The sequence below is a fragment of the Periplaneta americana genome, chromosome 15, assembly GCF_040183065.1.
Source record: "Periplaneta americana isolate PAMFEO1 chromosome 15, P.americana_PAMFEO1_priV1, whole genome shotgun sequence".
NCBI classification, from domain to species: Eukaryota; Metazoa; Arthropoda; class Insecta; order Blattodea; family Blattidae; genus Periplaneta; species Periplaneta americana.
Genome location: NC_091131.1, coordinates 94,134,703 through 94,152,329, shown reverse-complemented (window position 1 = coordinate 94,152,329; position 17,627 = coordinate 94,134,703). Strand labels below are relative to the sequence as shown.

At 36.6% G+C, this 17,627-nt stretch overlaps 1 protein-coding gene across 6 annotated transcripts in view; it reads right to left on the bottom strand.

Moving 5' to 3' along the window:
• The window catches only part of Nep3 (Neprilysin 3), a 527,184-nt gene that overhangs the window by 202,298 nt on the left and 307,259 nt on the right, over positions 1-17,627 (bottom strand). The window contains exon 1 of one of the 6 annotated variants that reach the window (XM_069847855.1): positions 14,858-14,997. The exons of the other annotated variants lie outside the window; for them this stretch is intronic. The gene's annotated coding sequence lies outside the window, so the exon portion shown is untranslated. Of the gene's footprint in view, positions 1-14,857; positions 14,998-17,627 lie in introns of those variants that run through there. 6 annotated transcript variants of the gene reach the window in all.

The following is a 17,627-nucleotide window of genomic DNA, read 5'->3' as shown; positions in this document are numbered from 1 at the left end:
TAGACTGTGAAATTAACAAGATCCCAAAGCTTTTAACACGATGCGTAGTTGTAAAGTAGCTGTCAAGAGCGTTTACTAAGATTATACATAATTTTCGACCAGCAGCAGCTCGCTACTGCCTCAAGGGCACGCCTCATAAACTGAGCAGGAAGAAAAAAAGCCCCAAGAGCGAGAACAGCAGACTGTAATAGCTGCTTCTGTTTATGGACGCAGACCCTCTGGGTATTGGGCACGGAAGCTTAAAAATAAGAACATGCATCTTAATTTTAATAAATGGAAAGCACTATAATCACATTCCTACGACTTTACTGTTAAGACCGTTCGTTCTTCCGTGTGTACGTCCAACCATTCATTCACTTGATATTCTACTGATCCATCCACTCGGAAATCCACTCACTAATCCATCTCATACTAGGCAATCCATTCACTCATCCATCCACTCGCCAATCAAATCACTGATCCACTCATTCAGCCACTCACTGATCCATCCATTCAACCACTCATTGATTCACCCATTCACCCGCTCACTGATCCGTCAAATCATCCACTCACGATTCGTCCATTATTCATTATTCAGCCACTCACTGATCCATCCATTCAGCCGCTCATTGATTCGCCCATTATTCCTCCATTCGGACACTCACTGAGGCACTCAAACAGCCACTCACTGATCCATCCATTCAGCCGCTCATTGATTCGCCCATTATTGCTCCATTTAGACATTCACTGATCCACTCATTCAGCTACTCACTGATCCATCCATTCAGTCCCTCACTGACCCATTCATTCAGCCACTCACTGATCCATCCATTAAGCCGCTCATTGATTTGTCCATCATTCCTCCATTCAGACACACACTGATCCACTCATTCAGCCACTCACTGATCCATCCATTCGGCCACTCACTGACCTATCCATTCACCTACTCATTGATTTGTCCATTATTCCTCCATCCAGACACTCACTGATCCACTCATTCAGTTACTCATTGATCCATCCATTCAGGCACTTACTGATAAAACCATTCAGTCATTCACTGATCCAATCATTCAGCCACTCAATGATCCAACAATTCAGTCAGTCACTGATCCATCCATTCATTAACCCGTCTATCAATCAATTTATCCATCCATCCTTCAACCCAATCAGACTTTCTCGGTAGTCTGATTACCAGTTATTCGTTTGATCCGATGACGAAGGCCATTTTAAAAAGCTATAACGTCCTTAACATAGCGTTTTGTGGGATCAAGTTTTATGTACCGTTTCGTAGATTTATGATACGTAAAATTACTTTGTCTCTGATAAGAGGGCAGCAGACAAAATTTGTCGACTATTTCTAGCTCACGTTCAATTTCAACACTGAATAAAATATATTCATAACGTCCCTAATTTAAAGCGTTGTCCACATACCCATTCATCTTCTGTTCAATTAATCTATCCATAATATGTCCTAGCCAAATACATACTGCTCTGAAATATGGCGATAAAAATTGACCTTGAATCCCTAATATAAAGTCTATCTTCAATTAGTCAAAATGGTATTTTTAAGTCCACTTTTAGGTTTAAGAAAGTTGGGAAAAAAGAGAGATACAAATATTCGGGAGAAAGTAAAAGTTCAAAATGTAGTAAAACAGACCCAGATGTATCAAAAGAATTGATTAAACCACCTACAGAGCATAAAATCATATCGTCTGCCGAATAAAGTATTCTAGTATCAACATAAAGAGCACCGAGATAGAGGAACATCTAAATAACAATGGTCAAATAAAGAGCATCTTGAGGTATAGGAACAGGCTCAAATAAACCTAAAGCTGAATTGTTTGTGATGGATATATATGCACTCACGTATCCATCCATTCAACGTACATGTATGCATCCATTTCATCTATCTACTCGCCCATCGATCCATCCATCCATCTATCCATGCATCCATCCATCCGGTCGTGCACCAATTCATGTTAGGAGAATTACAATTCTTCTTAATGATCAGATAATTTGGATAAAATTAAGTCAAAAAGTTTGTCTGTCCGACCACTCACCTACATAACAAACAAATTATATCTCTATGAGGCAGGCTGGGCTTAGCCTGGTTTCGCCTAGGAGCTTAGAGGGCACTTAAAATTATCAACGAAGAGGAGACGAGAATATGTAATCTTTGCGGTAGAGGCGAGACATCCTATCATATTTTGTCGGAGAATGAAGCCAAAGAAACTCTGAGGAAACGATTCCTGCCAGAGTCCTTCATTACATCTAGTAGAGGGCACTGGCAACATACTCGTATAATATATTAAATAACTCTAAATTCTTTAAGAGTGTGGGGAAATTTATGGCAAATGTTTGACAGCTGAGGGTGGAACTGGCTGAGGGGGAGGGGCCGAGGAAATAAGGGGAAGAGTTATTTATTAGTGTTGTAATGGGTAATATAAACACTGAACGCAAATAAGATAATTAGGGGATAATGTTCTTTTGTGTGTATTGTGTGTTTTTTTTATTTGTTTGCTTTGCTTGTATTTTTATGTCTTTTATATTTATTATTTGGACTGTTTATTGAAATTTTGATAAGGAATTCAATGCAATTTTATATATATATTGTGTGTGTGTGTTTGTGTGGTTTTTTCTCATATCTTGCATTTATTTTATTTCTATCATTTGAATTATTTTTGTAAAATTTGGTATGGAATTGGATTAGGTATAATTGTGATAATGATAATTATGCTAATGATAATTGGTGATAACGTAATAATAATAATTATTGTTGTTGCTTAGAAAATATTTGGGGCTAAGAGGGATTAAGTTACAGGAGAATGGAGATAGTTACACAACGCCGATGCACGCATTGTATTCTTCACCTAACATAATCAGGAACATTAAATCCAGACGTTTGAGATAGGCAAGGCATGTATCACGTATATGCGAATCCAGAAATGCATATAGAGTGTTAATTGGGAGGCTGGAGGGAAAAAGACCTTTGAGAAGACCGAGACGTATATGGGAGGATAATATTAAAATGGATTTGAGGGAAGTGGGATATGATGATAGAGACTGGATTAATCTTGCACAGGATAGGGACCGATAGCGGGCTTATGTGAGAGCAGCAATGAACCCGCGGGTTCCTTATAAGCTGTAAGTAAGTTAGCTTGAAATAGGGTTATAATTGATTGAACACTTTGGTACATTTATCTTCATAACTAATATATAAATCAATTAATGGACACCGGTAATAACAAAGGAAATAAGTGTAATGCATAGATGAAATCTGATATGTAAACAAATACAAGAATAAAATAAATTACAATTCCTTACGAAAGAGAAGAGCAAATATGTACACACTTACTATTGTAACGTTCATACTTTAAACTCAAAATACATAGGCTACCTCTGAAAGAGTAGTTGTTAATATGGCCTATGTCTTTTAATTATTCTAAGTGGATGTATTATTATTTCTCTAATAAATCGTTTTAGAGAGATAACAAGTTATTAACAAAAATAAAAGCACTCTCAATTCTAATGATTGTAGTTTCATGATGCGTGCTTCAATCAATGAGAAGAGAGGAGGAAATATCATTTGAAAGGTACACGATGATGATCGCGTTCTTGCAACGATTCTTGGAACTCCTGGATGGCTCAATATTACCTGTCTTTCATGATCCAGAGCCGTCCAACCGAGTGAAACTCGGACATTCGTTAAACCGAACACTGGACTACTCTGCGAGACGGAAGAGCTTCGCATACTGTCTATAGCACCAGGCGTTCAGTAGCAATATGTCTGTTCTATCTTTCGTAACTGATTATGCAAGACTCTAGTGCGAATGCCTCTCTAGTAAATTCGAACTAAGTACCGAAGGCAATATGCGAACTTAAATTCAACTCACTGTGATTTGAACCTGTGCCTCTTGTGTTGAAATTTGACGCCCTCGTCGTTTAGCTAGAAGTGCACACAGCACGACAGTGTGTGGGTCTCGGGGATTGAACAGCGCACTAAGTCACCACACGCTTCACCGAGCCTTCCACCGTTCGTTGGCAAAATTATATTGATAAACGCCTGCGCTCTGGGCATTAACTTAATTATATCAGAGGTAAAGGCGACAGTCGTGAATGCTGTGTTACGTCGATGCTTCTGCCTTCTATATTCTACCTTCCTAAGACTGAAGGCAACAATTTCTCAGACTCTACGTTTTCTGATTCCAGGGATTGATAACAACAAGTAACACCGCTTCGAGAAGGAAACCCACTTATAAAATGAAGTAATACGACGTGAAAGCCCCTCTGGCAGCTAAAAACTAGAACGCAGACCAATCAATCTGTGGAACTCAAGTTCGATCCCCGCGCTAATTGAAGTAATACTTTCGGACTGGATCAGAGAATAAGTTCTCCCATTTTACTCAAAGTTATGGAAAATTAACTTTAATTCCGTACCATTTCATTAGCCGCCTTGATAGCTTAGTTGATAGAGCAGTGGCTTGCGATAGCTGTGACCAGATTGCAATCTCGGTGATTGCAGATTGTATTTGTGGGGAATTGAGTTACGATATTGACAGTTTTCTCGGGATTTCCATCAACATTCTCACCAATTTGCCTTTTATTATCATCTCCGTCTCAAAAATAAGAACCACTTTCATTTCTTTGACACCGAATCGATCGTCCATCGTAGTGAGTAAGTATTCTGAGCGATTTGTTCAAAGACTGATAGATGGCAGTGGTTGTGGATTCTAAATTACTCAGAGATCTGCATAAGAGACACAAGAGGTTCCTCACGTTCTTCCTTTCCTGACGAGGGCATGATGATGAAAACTTTGTAACCAATTCAACAGTTCATAGCATAAATACACGTCAAAAAATGACTTTCATATTCCATCGGCAAATCTATGTGCTATCAAAAAGGAGTGCGTTATATGGCAGTAAAAGTTTTAAATAGCCTCCCTAACGATATAAAAAATGAAACTCAAAACATATTATTTAGGGCCAAATTAAAGAAGTACCTAATTTCTCACGCCTTCTATTCTGTAGGTGAATTCATGACATTCAATAACGCTTCAAGAAATTGATTCTAAAACTTTGTGTTGTACTAGTAGACTATACTGTAAACCTCGACCGTATATATTTCATCTAGACTGTCACTATAAATTAAGACTTTATAATAGTATTAAGTTTTTCGACTTATTCCATATTCTAGCTGTGAAGCAATGTATGAATACCATGTTAATAAAAATACACTACAATACAATACATGTAAATCTGTGAGATATGGCAGACCACGATCAGAGCACGATTTGACGGCTGGAGAGGAATGCGTGATGTGACGATGGTGAAGCCAGCTTAACCGAGCAGCACATATAGTACACAAGTCATTCCATTACGGATGTACAAAAAACCTACTTACGCTGAAAAGTTAGAAATGCTATTTGTCCCGCTCGATAAGCATCTGTACCTTCTATCTCCAGTCAAAAGGCGTCCATTCAAAGGTGACATCACCTGAGCACTTTGAAGAAACAGAAGCATTCTAGTTAGTTATGAATAGACTTCGTGGAATTGCCACGAGAATCACAAGGTTTACTGTGCACGCGGTATAGACTGTATGAGAAGGGGGCGTGCAAAGGATGGAATATGCCTCTAATGTAAACACTGAGCAGTATACTGCGGTTACAATAAAACCTGTACCTTGCATTCAAGAAATATAATGAATGATCATTGAAGTAGGAAATGTCTAAACATGTAAATACACAATTATTTTATAGTGAGATATATTAACTCTTAAAATTTAATGTAAGATACTCACATCATCCTTGAATATGTGCATTGCAGTGAAGAGTTACGTACATTTTGAGCGACTGCAAAGTAACTTCCTCCGATGGTCACTTAAACAGTTTTTATTTTGGGAAAATGTAACTTCAACATCACACGATGTAATACGTGCATATTTGAAGAACGGAAAGTCACTACTTTTTAGTACACCAACTTCAGATGTCTTGTCGTGACCTGATAGTACATCATTTATAATACGAAGTTGTGAATAGGCAGAATTTTTAGCAATAATGATTCTCAACTTACATTTCACTTTTTCTGAAATTAGTGAATTGTTATTTTGGATAACGGTTTATGATACTTTATTCACTACATTAAGGGCTTCTGAGAGTTGTAGTGTAGACGATTCTAACAGGATGATGCTTTTGGAAACGACTTTAAAACAGAATCAATGAACAGAATATCTTCCAATAGCTGTTCAGAAGGCATTGATTTTACAGCTGCAACAGCGGAACTGTCTGTGCTATCCAGTGCATCAGTTACCTCCATTATTTTGCCGTATTGTTCTGCATAATAATTAACAGCATCCAACCACGTTCTCTACCGTGTCAAGACTGGCTGCGGGGGTAAGGATATTCCAGGGGAAATTATTTGGAACAGCAACACTCTCATTGCAGTATGTTTGATTGAATTCTTGTCTGCACTGAACAGATGTTAAGCTTTGACTATTCCAAACACAGTAATGCAAAAATAAGTGCTTACATAGGTATGCATTAGCTATAGCTGCTCTATTTGGACTAGTCACAACTCTTAACATAAACTGCTTATACTACGAGACCGGGCGGTCGCTCACCTCTTCTATACTACAGTACATCGGCAACCTGATTGCATGCTGCGTGTCGCAATTCAACGAAGTCTAGTTATGAATAATAAAATTATTTTATCCGAACTCTCATATGGTGCAGAAAATCTTGCGTACATTACAATACAGGACAGACAAGAAAGAAAGACAGGCTCAATTCTCCTTAATTTCGTTTTTATTTTAATTTCAAACTACTGGACAGATATAAAGTTCCCAACATAGTATATGCCTGAGAAAGTGTTACATTTGTGACGACAAGATTGAACACTTCTTTACGGTTAACACTTTGAAACCTGCAGTTCTACAGCAGTGGCAAAAAAAAAAAAAACGGATCGATCCTTGTAGCTGATTTTAGAGTCAGATTCTAATTTTGCTAGTCACAAAACACATCCATCGTGTATAATTAATTGTAACAATGAAATTTATTGCATTTGTTCGATTCTTACCGTCTTTTATTTCCTTCAGTGCCTCAAACTTACGGACGAAAAAACTTTGAGAGTATTATGTTCATCTGGCTTCAATATTACATTTCTACCTCTATTCGGCAAAGATAACTGCGTATTTTTACACTAAATAGCAGTACATATCTCTGGCTTCACTATCCATATTGAAATTACCACAGTATGACACAATACACAGCACAGGATTCTTTTGTATCAGCTACAAGGGTCGGTCCGGTTTTTTTGCCACTCCTGTACATACACAATTTTACTATTATAGACCAAAATTATCTATAGTTTATCAATTTTGTTGTTATTTTTTAATTTTATGTAATTTTAGGCTTAATCTAAGTAATTTAGAATAATTTTAAATAATTTAAAACAATTTTGAAATGTATTATATCGCAATGTTTTGTTTTTCTCAAAAAGGAACAAAATCATTTCAACTACAGTCAAGTGAAACACGGTCAGCTTCCATGCGTAACATTACACCGATTATTTTACATGGGCCCTCCCCATCCTTTACCACAGGCTCAATTACTGACTGCAGTGTTACATTTGTAACGACAAGATTGAACACTTCTTTACGGTTAATGATAAGATACTGATGAACAGGACTTTAACAATTTTGTGGTGACTCACCAGTCAGGCAAACATTTCACTAGTCAGAATGGACGAACTACAGAAGCGCAATTAAAAAACTCGGAATTTTTTTCACTCGTTAAGTATAAATTTTCACTCATCACAGGCGAGCAGGCGCTTTCAAGTCTTGCTGATGTCTCATGAAATAATAGCAAAGGAAAAGTGACATTCTTGGGAAAATCTCTCCCAATAGTACGTATGTACACTTACACCACAAAAATTCCACTTTGGCTAATCTAGAGTTGAATTCGAGTTCTGCTGAATTTGGTTTAGGCCTATTACGAAATTAAACACTGATATTATGTGAATGTTTTTGTGGGGAACATCTGATTAATTACAATACAAAATTCAGCACTTATGCTATATACCAGATTGGTTACTAAAAGCGCCAACAGCGAAATTTATGCAATTTTTGTACTATGCCTTAAACATAATAACATGGTAAGTGACGCTTTAGTGTTTTCAAGTTAGAGGTAGGTAAACTTCTATACAAGCAATAGTTTGTATAGTTACCAGGAAAGTAAAATCTGTATACTTCTGCCATCTGTTGAGATGTTGGAAAACTAATTATTCCAGAATTTAAGATACCATATTATACGCTACATATTTATTTTTTGATCGAAATGTCAGTTACCATATTTTACGCCCGAGCTCAATTTCTCCCTCGTAATTCATAGTCCGTAGTTTTTTTCTTATTATTGTTTCACAATTCAGGAATATTTCTTTAGCTAAGCATTATTATTTTTTTAGTTGGTTATTTAACGATGTTGTATCAACTACTCTGTTATTTAGTGTCGATGAGATTGGTGATAACGAGATGGTATTTGACGATGAGGCCGAGGATTTCGCCAAAGATTACCTGAAATTCGCCTTACAACTGGGGAAAACCTCGGAAAAACCAACCAGATAATCAGCACAAGTGGGGATCGAACCCACGCTCGAAAGCAACTTCGGATTGGCAGGCAAGCACTTCAGCCGACTGAGTTACGCCGGTGGCTACTAAGCATTTATTATCCATGACTCAATATACGTGAAGCCTCTGCAGAAAGCTACGGGAAACCATTACACTGTAATAAATGACTCAAGTGTTCACGGTTGACGCCAGGCGCTTGAGACATTAAATAGGTACTGCATATAAAGAGCTGAACTTGCTAATTTAATTTGTACGCGTCGCATGTTGACTTCGTTAATTTCGTGAATTAGGTGATGTTGATATTTTTTATGAACGCTTTATGTGCAAGAAAATGAAAATTGTGGCATCTTTAGAACGTTATGACCATAAGGATATAGACAAATATAAACAATCTGGAAGTCAGAATGTTATTCATCAGTACATCCTTACGAAGGAAAGTTAAATTTAAAATCCAAACTTACATTTTGAAGCAAAACAAATCTTCAATATTGACCCGATGATGACGAAGGTAAGGATTCTGTATACGACAAGTTACATGAATATATGTAAATATAAGCTGACAAGCAAACATTCTGATAGGGACACATAAAAAATTATTTTTTCTTTCACTATGTTAATAATATGAAAAGAAGTGTTATACAAATTTTGGCCACTAGATTGCAATTACGAGGGCAGTAAAAAATAAGTTCGCCAGGGGCCGTTAATAGTAAGAAAATACAATTTAATTGGAAAAAAAATTATTGGAACAGACACAGCAATTGTTGACCAATTTTTAACATATTCTCCACCGGAATTGAGACATTTGTCATATCATAGGATCGAGAGAGAGGTGCAGACGGCTGACAAACGCTGGTTCCGATCCCAGGAGGTTGACTTCTACGACACGAGGATACAAAAATTGATCCCATGGTATGACAAATGTTTCAATCCCAGTGGGGGGATATGTTGACAAATAGCGCAACAATTGCTGTATCTTTTTCAATAAATCTTTCCATGCAACTGAGCTTTTTTCTGTAAACGGCCCCAGGGAAAATCACTTTCTGGGCGGCCTCATAATTGCGGTCGAGTGGCTAAAATTGGTATAAGCACTTCTTTTGACATTATTAACGTGGTGGAAAAAAATAACTTTTTTATCTGCCCTCATCAGAATGTTTGCTTGTGAGTTAAATCATATAATTACATAACATACCAGTAATTGAAAAACTTGAAGGGAGGAGATTAAGTGTAATTTAACCTTTTGTAGCATGTCTCAGTATCTTTCAGTCTCACAGAAATGAAATCGGCACTTTCATTACATTCATATTGCTTTATTCTGCAATTTTAATATTTTAAAAGAACAGTCTGTCATTAAAAGCAATCAATTTTCTAAACTTCGGATGAAACTTGAGCAATCATCATGCATTTCCTTAATGTTTTGCAGAAATCTACGTATGTTTAAATGAACCTTGGTTTAGAAGTTTGTAATAATTGCATGAACAATATAAATTAAAACATTTTATTTATGAATAATTTCAAGGAAAAATTGTTCCGGGGCCGGGTATCGATCCTGGGACCCTTCGCTTAGCGCGCGAACGCTCTACTGACTGAGCTACCCCAGGATACCCGGCCCCGGAACAATTTTTCCTTGAAATTATTCAAACCTGCTTTACAGGGAGCTCCTACCTGAAAGCCAGATTTGCATAATTTTATTTATCTTAAAAAAAAACTTTTTCTTAAAAAAACTTTTTCTTAAAAAAACTTTTTCTTAAAAAAAAACTTTTTTTTTTTTAATTGTTATACAATGCATTATTAGTTTAACACTTTCATTACCAATATTATTTCTTAAAAAATAAATGCTACAGTAAATATACTAGCTTGTGTTATTAAGATGATAAAAAACATACAAACATGTAAAGTTTCGTCAAATAATAAAAAAACACACTTTTTGAGTTGTCAGGAAAAACTAATGTAAATTTTAAAGTTTCGGAAAACGAGCAACGAGAGAAAATTTAAAGAAACAGTGAAGTAACATGACAGTGAGAGCATATCTCGGGTTCTATGAGAGGTATCTAATTTAGTCACAAGAAAGAGAGAAGTGCAGTCAATAAATAAATTAAATTGAAAATCATCTTTTTTTTTTTTTACTCGTAAATATTTACCTTCCCATCACAAGAACGGCGTAGCTCAGTTTACTGGCACGTTTTCCTGCTGATCCTGACCTTCGCTCAGGCGTTGGTTCGATTCCCGCTTGGGCTGATGACTTGGTTGGTTTTCTCCGAGGTTTTCCCCAACAGTGCGAAAAATATCAGGTAATCTATGACGAATCATCGGCCTCATCTCTCCAAGTACGATCTCGCTATCACGAATTCCATCGATGTTAAAGTATCTAGTAGTTGGTACAGTGTTGTTAAATAATAAAAAAAAGAATGGCAGATCCGCCGGCGAATCCTCGGCTTCATGTCGTTAAATAACAACTCGCTATCACAACTCTATTGACGCTAAGTAACACAGTAGTTGATAAGAGTCGTTAAAGAGCCAACTAAATAAGAAAAGAACGGCAGTTGAAGGGATATTGAAAACAAGAAATATGAGAAAGAATTGAAGATCTCCCTCGAATAAGGATATAACCAACAAATGAAGGGTTCAGAGTCATAGTGGGCCAAGCGCCATTTATTAAAAAACGGAGAAAGCAAGGGTTAGAGTTAAGTAAATATCATAATTTAATGAAGACTGACATATCACTTTATCTTACTTGCTATATGTTTCGTTAAATTATGGTAATCACTTAATTTTAATTCTTGTTTTCTCAGTTTTTAATAAGTGGCGCTTGGCCCAATATGGCTGTAAACCCTTCAGATCTACAATACATGTTTCAGGAGAAAAGAAAATAATTTCAGGGGCATATTTCGTTAGCCTTATATTTACTAGCAGAATCATTTGACTAATCAAGGATACAAGTTTCTTCAGCTATTGGATGCATTCATTTATTGTTATAAACGAATGCTTAAAAATTACGTTTTCCACCGAAGTCACATTTTTCATTAATTTGATGTTACACGCTTTTTCGAGGGAGATCTTCAATTAGAACCAAGACAAATGCGTTTCGCATGATCCATTTTTGGAGTAGCATTTAGTGATAAAATTGAGATCTAAAGCAGTCCAACAGAATTAGAAGAAAATACAATAAAATATATTTAGAGAAACATGTATTAAAATGACCACAAATAGATGTATACGATGCAATTTTTACCTCAAATCTGAGACAAAGACAGAGAGAGAGAGAAAGAGAGAGCGAGAGGAGAAAAGAGAAATACAGACACATGGAATAACTGAAAATAAGAACAATTACAATTGTACTGGATTCTTGCTAATGATTATGATGATGATAATGATGCCATTCACTTTTTCAAAATTGAATTTATAAAAAATCCCTTTTGAATGCAAAATTTTCCTTAGCCTACTTTAATTAATTAATAAGATTTATTAAACACAATGTGTACATTATTACATTTTAGTCAAAAGTTGTATTCTTTTGCGCAGAACGTTAGTGTGTTTGTCCTTGCTTTAAAAGTCCGGTTAGTGGACAGCAATATGTTCAATATATTATGAACGTACAGAAGATGTGCTTTGTGGGAATTAAAACATTCTCCGAAATGCAATAACCTAACAGATACAACATATTGACATCCATGTTAAGAGAGCTTCGAGCAATTTTTTTGTTGACCCTTCTCAGAAACAATCCTGGAAACACCTACGCCTTTTGCGTATTGACAATTTTGCAATGTTGGAAATCACGTTCTCATAAAAGAATTAATAATGATTACCTAAGTATGAAAATGTAAAATACATATGAATTCTGAAAGCAGTGTACACTATAGCAAGCGTAGTTGTTAATAAAATAATACAAAATTTTAGGAAGTTTTAATATGTTCCGAGAAGTGGGTATGCAAGAGTTTTTATTTCATTCCATTTCTCCCAACAGACCGTACTCTGTATCTCGGTTTCTAATACATTCCCTCAAAATACTAATTATTTTATACCTCTCTGCAGACGAAGTTTTCCCACTCGGTATGTTACAGTCTGATCCGTTTAGGTATGGATAAAATTAATTTATTATTATAAAGCTATTATAATAGTAGAAAAAAATTTCTTGCTGGTCATATTATGATTAAAAGATGGGAATTTCTGTATGAAAATCAACAATGCATAATCTGAAAGGACAAATGAAAATCGTAGATGATTAAAAAATGGCTACTACAAATCAACAGCGGGCACAATGTGTTCTTTGGTATGCTAAATTTGAGAGTGCTAAAAGAGTTCAAAGGGAATTTCGACGTAAGTATGGTGTGCGTAATGTACCTAAATACGATTACATAATGTTGTGGTATTGAACATTTGTAAAAACAGGTTCTGTGTTTAAAAAAATGCAGGAGGTCGCAGGCGAAACCCCAAACTCTCCAGATCTAACCCCGCCTGACTTCGTGTAGAATTTTGTTAAAGACATTGTCTATTCACAGAAACCCAGGAACAATGATGATCTGAGAGTAAAAATTACTCAAGCTTTTCAACAAATCACCCCTCTTATGTTACAACGGACATGGACTGAATTGCATCGCAATTATGAGTTGTGCAGGGTGCGCAATGGGGGTCATGTTGAGCTCTGAGGAATCTCCCATCTTTCAATGTTGTATGCACAAAGTCTCAACCAATAAAGTTCAGTAGCATATGTTTTACGGTGTTTTTATTTTATCCATACCCAAACGGATCACCCTGCATTTTTTTACTCAATCTGGCATCACTATACTCACTGGTTTGTCTCTTGGTCGCGACTGTAATCAAGATATCAAACTACATTCGATTTCCAGAATTGAAATTTTTCTATAATCGTCACATAAGATGACACCGTAGTGGTAATATAATATATAATTACGTTTTTAATTACAGAAGTTATGCAGCATCCAAATTCAACATAAGTTGAACAGCATGTCATGAAAACTAAATTTTTCAGTAGACACAAAAAACGGTATTACTGGTGGTAGACCACATCATTGGTAATAGTACTGGCTTCTTCAAACAGAAGCCTAATAGATGTGTCGTTTTGTACAAAATTTATTGGAATCTAATGAATTGTTAATGAAATAAATCAATATATATATAAGCTTGACATGTGCTGCCTCTGCAAGGAATCAAAATTGTAGTATAATAATTTCAGTTCAACTAAATTTTACTGTCAAATTAGGGATATAATATATGCATAGGCCTACTGTGTACTTAACACATAAGTTAAGCATATATATAAGCTTTTTTTCCACAATAAGCCACTGAAGAATATTATTGTAAAATTCTTGATATTCAAGTGGTATGTAACGCATTAGTTTTCATATATCGTCAAGCTTCTCTCTTTGAATTGGCACGATTTTGTCTGGATATGCCAATGAAGAAGGTAAATATGGTATTCTGCTTTGTACTTACAAGCAAACATTCTCATTGGGGCAGATAAAAAATAATCTTTTTTCTTCCATTATTTTAATAATGTCAAAAGAAGTGCTTACACAAATTTTTGCCAATCGAGCGCAATTACGAATGCCGTAAAAAATAAGTTTCCCTGGGCAGTTTACAGAAAGAGAACAACATTTCATGGAAAGTTTTATTGGAACAGATATAGCAATTGTTGAGTTATTTTTCAACGTATTTACCACCAGAATTGAGACATTTGTCATTCCGTGGGATCAATTTTTGTATCCTTGTGTCGTATATGTCTACCGTCTGGAATCGAAACCAATGTGTCGGCATATGTCTTTGACATGAGTTGTTTCTGCGCGCTTCCAGGATTTCACAGGTCTCCAAATGTGAGACGGCTATACTGACATTTATGTAGTTTCTGCATGGAATGATTTCCCTATATCAACCGTCCATGAAACTCGAATAAACTCATTTCGCCACAAATAATGTTCATGTGCTGTTTCTGCAATCCCTAATTCAGATTAAGTGTGTACGCTTGTAAACAGGGTTCACTCAGTACGGCGCATTTCGAAAAGTGACATCGGCAAGTAACAGCCCACTTAGCGGTAATTCAGCGTGTCAGTTTTCGGAAATAAAATATTGCGACTTTACATTACATTTATTAGCTTGCTTAATAATAATAATAATAATAATAATAATAATAATAATAATAATAATAATAATAATAATAGTTTTATTTTCCCTGGCAGAGTTAAGGCCATCAGGCCTTTTCTTCCACTCAACCAGGATCAAATCACATACAGAAAAAATACATACCGGTATACAATGAGTGCTGGAACTGTCGACAATCCTTTGCAATGCACATTTCTCATCTTTTGAAGACCTTCTTGAGAATTATGAATATGTATAATGTCCTCAGAATGGAGTATTAATCCATCGCTGAGTAAGTTCAGTGGTGGGGCTGCCACCTTAAGGCCTCTGAACTTGCATGCAGACAGAAAATTCTGGGGTTGCTCCCATGGCCAGGTGGATCCGGTTTTAGAGCGCCGGACTCTCGCTCTCATCCTTTCTCGTTAGCTATAACCAGAGATTACATTATCCAGAGATCACGACGTGGATGTGGGAATAAGGGTTTCCTGGTAGTGCTGTCTGCTGTTATGAAAGTGAGCTTTACACGGCATTTAAGAAGTACAGTTACCTCGGTTGTAATCTTTCCTACAGAAATTCTAGGGATGTGGACATAAAATTAGCCAAATTTCAACAACTTTTAGGTACACTAAAATCAATATTGCTACAGAAAGTCAGACCAGAGACAATTTTGAAATTTTATAAAACAATGGTAGTCCCAACTTTATTATATGGATCAGAAACATCGGCATAAACATCAAATCAACTTCAAAGAATAGAAGCGGGTGAGATGAGACTGCTAAGACCCATAGCGGGCTATACTCTTTTTGATCATAAACGGAATAGTGACATCAGAGAGGAATTAAACATCACAGCCATCACTGAAACCACAAACGTTTACCGAGATAACTGGTATGGGCACATATGACGGAAGCCCAGTGATAGGCTACCTCAAAGATTGTTTGCTTACAGATCTAACGGGAAGAGAGACATTGGAAGGCCGAAAAAGCGATGGAAAGAACAGCTCACCTGAAGCAGAACAGGCCAGAAGGCCTAATCCTTGACAGAATGTGATGATGATGATGATGATGATGATGATGATGATAATGATGAGTAGAGTCCGGATGTTAGGCAAAATGCCTTTTTTAAAGTGAGTGTATGTAGCCTATGAAAGATCTATTAGAGGTAAACAAGTTTCCACACATTTGGGGACGATAGGCTCAATTTTTATTTTGCCTTTTTTGCCTATTATAGCTCCCGTTGCCTATTTTAAGGTTAAATGCCTTTTTTAGCTTTTTACGTCGTTATTGCACATTTTCTATATTTTAAATGCATTTAAAATAAACCGCACATAAATTGTATCAAAAAACAAAAAGGAACGGTTGTACAAATTAAAAAAAATATATACGCTATTCACCTCACACAAATATTTGCTGAGAATCTTATTATCCAGCAATACATATGTTTCCAATAAGTCGTAAACTTTTCTCCCCTACCGATTCCATCTTTTATGTCACTTAACAAAGATGTTTGAACAGTATAACTCTCAGTGCTTAGGTCATTTCGGGGTTTACCAGCGAAAGAAAGGGGATGAGGGAAGTCCCCAGGTCCCGGTGCTGTTGTCACTTGCACGCACAAGTCACGCGTACTTTGAAGTCTCTAATCTCTTCTCACACGCGTCTTTTTCAGACAATACACAGTCGGTTTTTCCCGATCTCTGAGAGAAAGCAGAGACAGACCTTCTGAAATAAGTTGTTTCAAGTTTGCTCCAATCACTTCAGTAGAGATAGAAAGTTCTTTTTCCACCATGAAAAAATTTCTCTCTGACAGGCGGCTCACTATGACAGTTGACAACTTAAAAAAGCATCTTGTTGTGACATGTAACCAAGGAAAGTGAGTACCGTATGGGATAGTTTATTATAAGTATTTGTCTATTTTTTGTCTGTTTCCATGAATAATAAATACCTATTTCACTGCCTATTTTACTATTTTAGTGTCTATATTCCTGCCTATTTTAACCTAAATAAATGCCTAAACATCCGGGCTCTAATGATGAGATTTCTAAACCCACGCTAGTTTCTCTATATCGATGAAATTGAGCCTTGGGTCCATGGCCCGTTTCATTCACTTTACGAACGACTGTTTTTATAAAGCTCCAGTTTTAATAATTTTCGTGATAGGCAGGTTTTCTCTGTATACTTTGAATTACTCTAATTTTAAACCCACATTACTTCACAATCACCTACATCTTACTATCTGTAAACGATAATCATAGTTTAGGGGACATAAGCATTATTATTAGCAGTTTATTATCATCAATAGTAGGCTACTATTATTTGTTCGTCACTGTACCCGTCTGGCCTTGAGACGTCATGTCTCCGACTAGCGATACGGGATGAGAACTGGTTCGAGTCCTGATGAGGAAAGAAATATCCTCATAAAATTTCGTCCGGTGTATGAGTTCGGTGTGCTCACACAGCATCACGATGAATTTGGAGAGCTATAGCTAGTACAATACGATTATTTAGACCTGACAGTCGCCGGCAATGTGCGCCTGAGTCAGGCGAGTCCATTTAGTTACGCCAAGGGGTGTCTGGGTTAGTCAGTCGCTTGCCTTCAGAGCGATCGGATGTCATGCGTCAGGTAGAGCTGTATGTTTCCAGTACAGTTAAGCTGTACTGCATTTCTTTACTGACTGGTCGCCATTATCTCTACTCCGGAGCTCTCCCCACTACTCCCTTTACTTCTCCTCTTTCGCGTCGTCGAGCTGTAAGGACTAAATAATCGGTCTGTAACCAGTAAGCCAGCTATAACGGCTGAGGGAAATGTGCTGACTACACGCTACCTCTGTAATGACTGGATGATCGCTCACCACTGTTGAGGCATGTGAACGTGATCCCAACAGTCGCCTTATCAGCAGTGTCCTTCCATGGGTTGTAACGTCACGATTTATTTTATT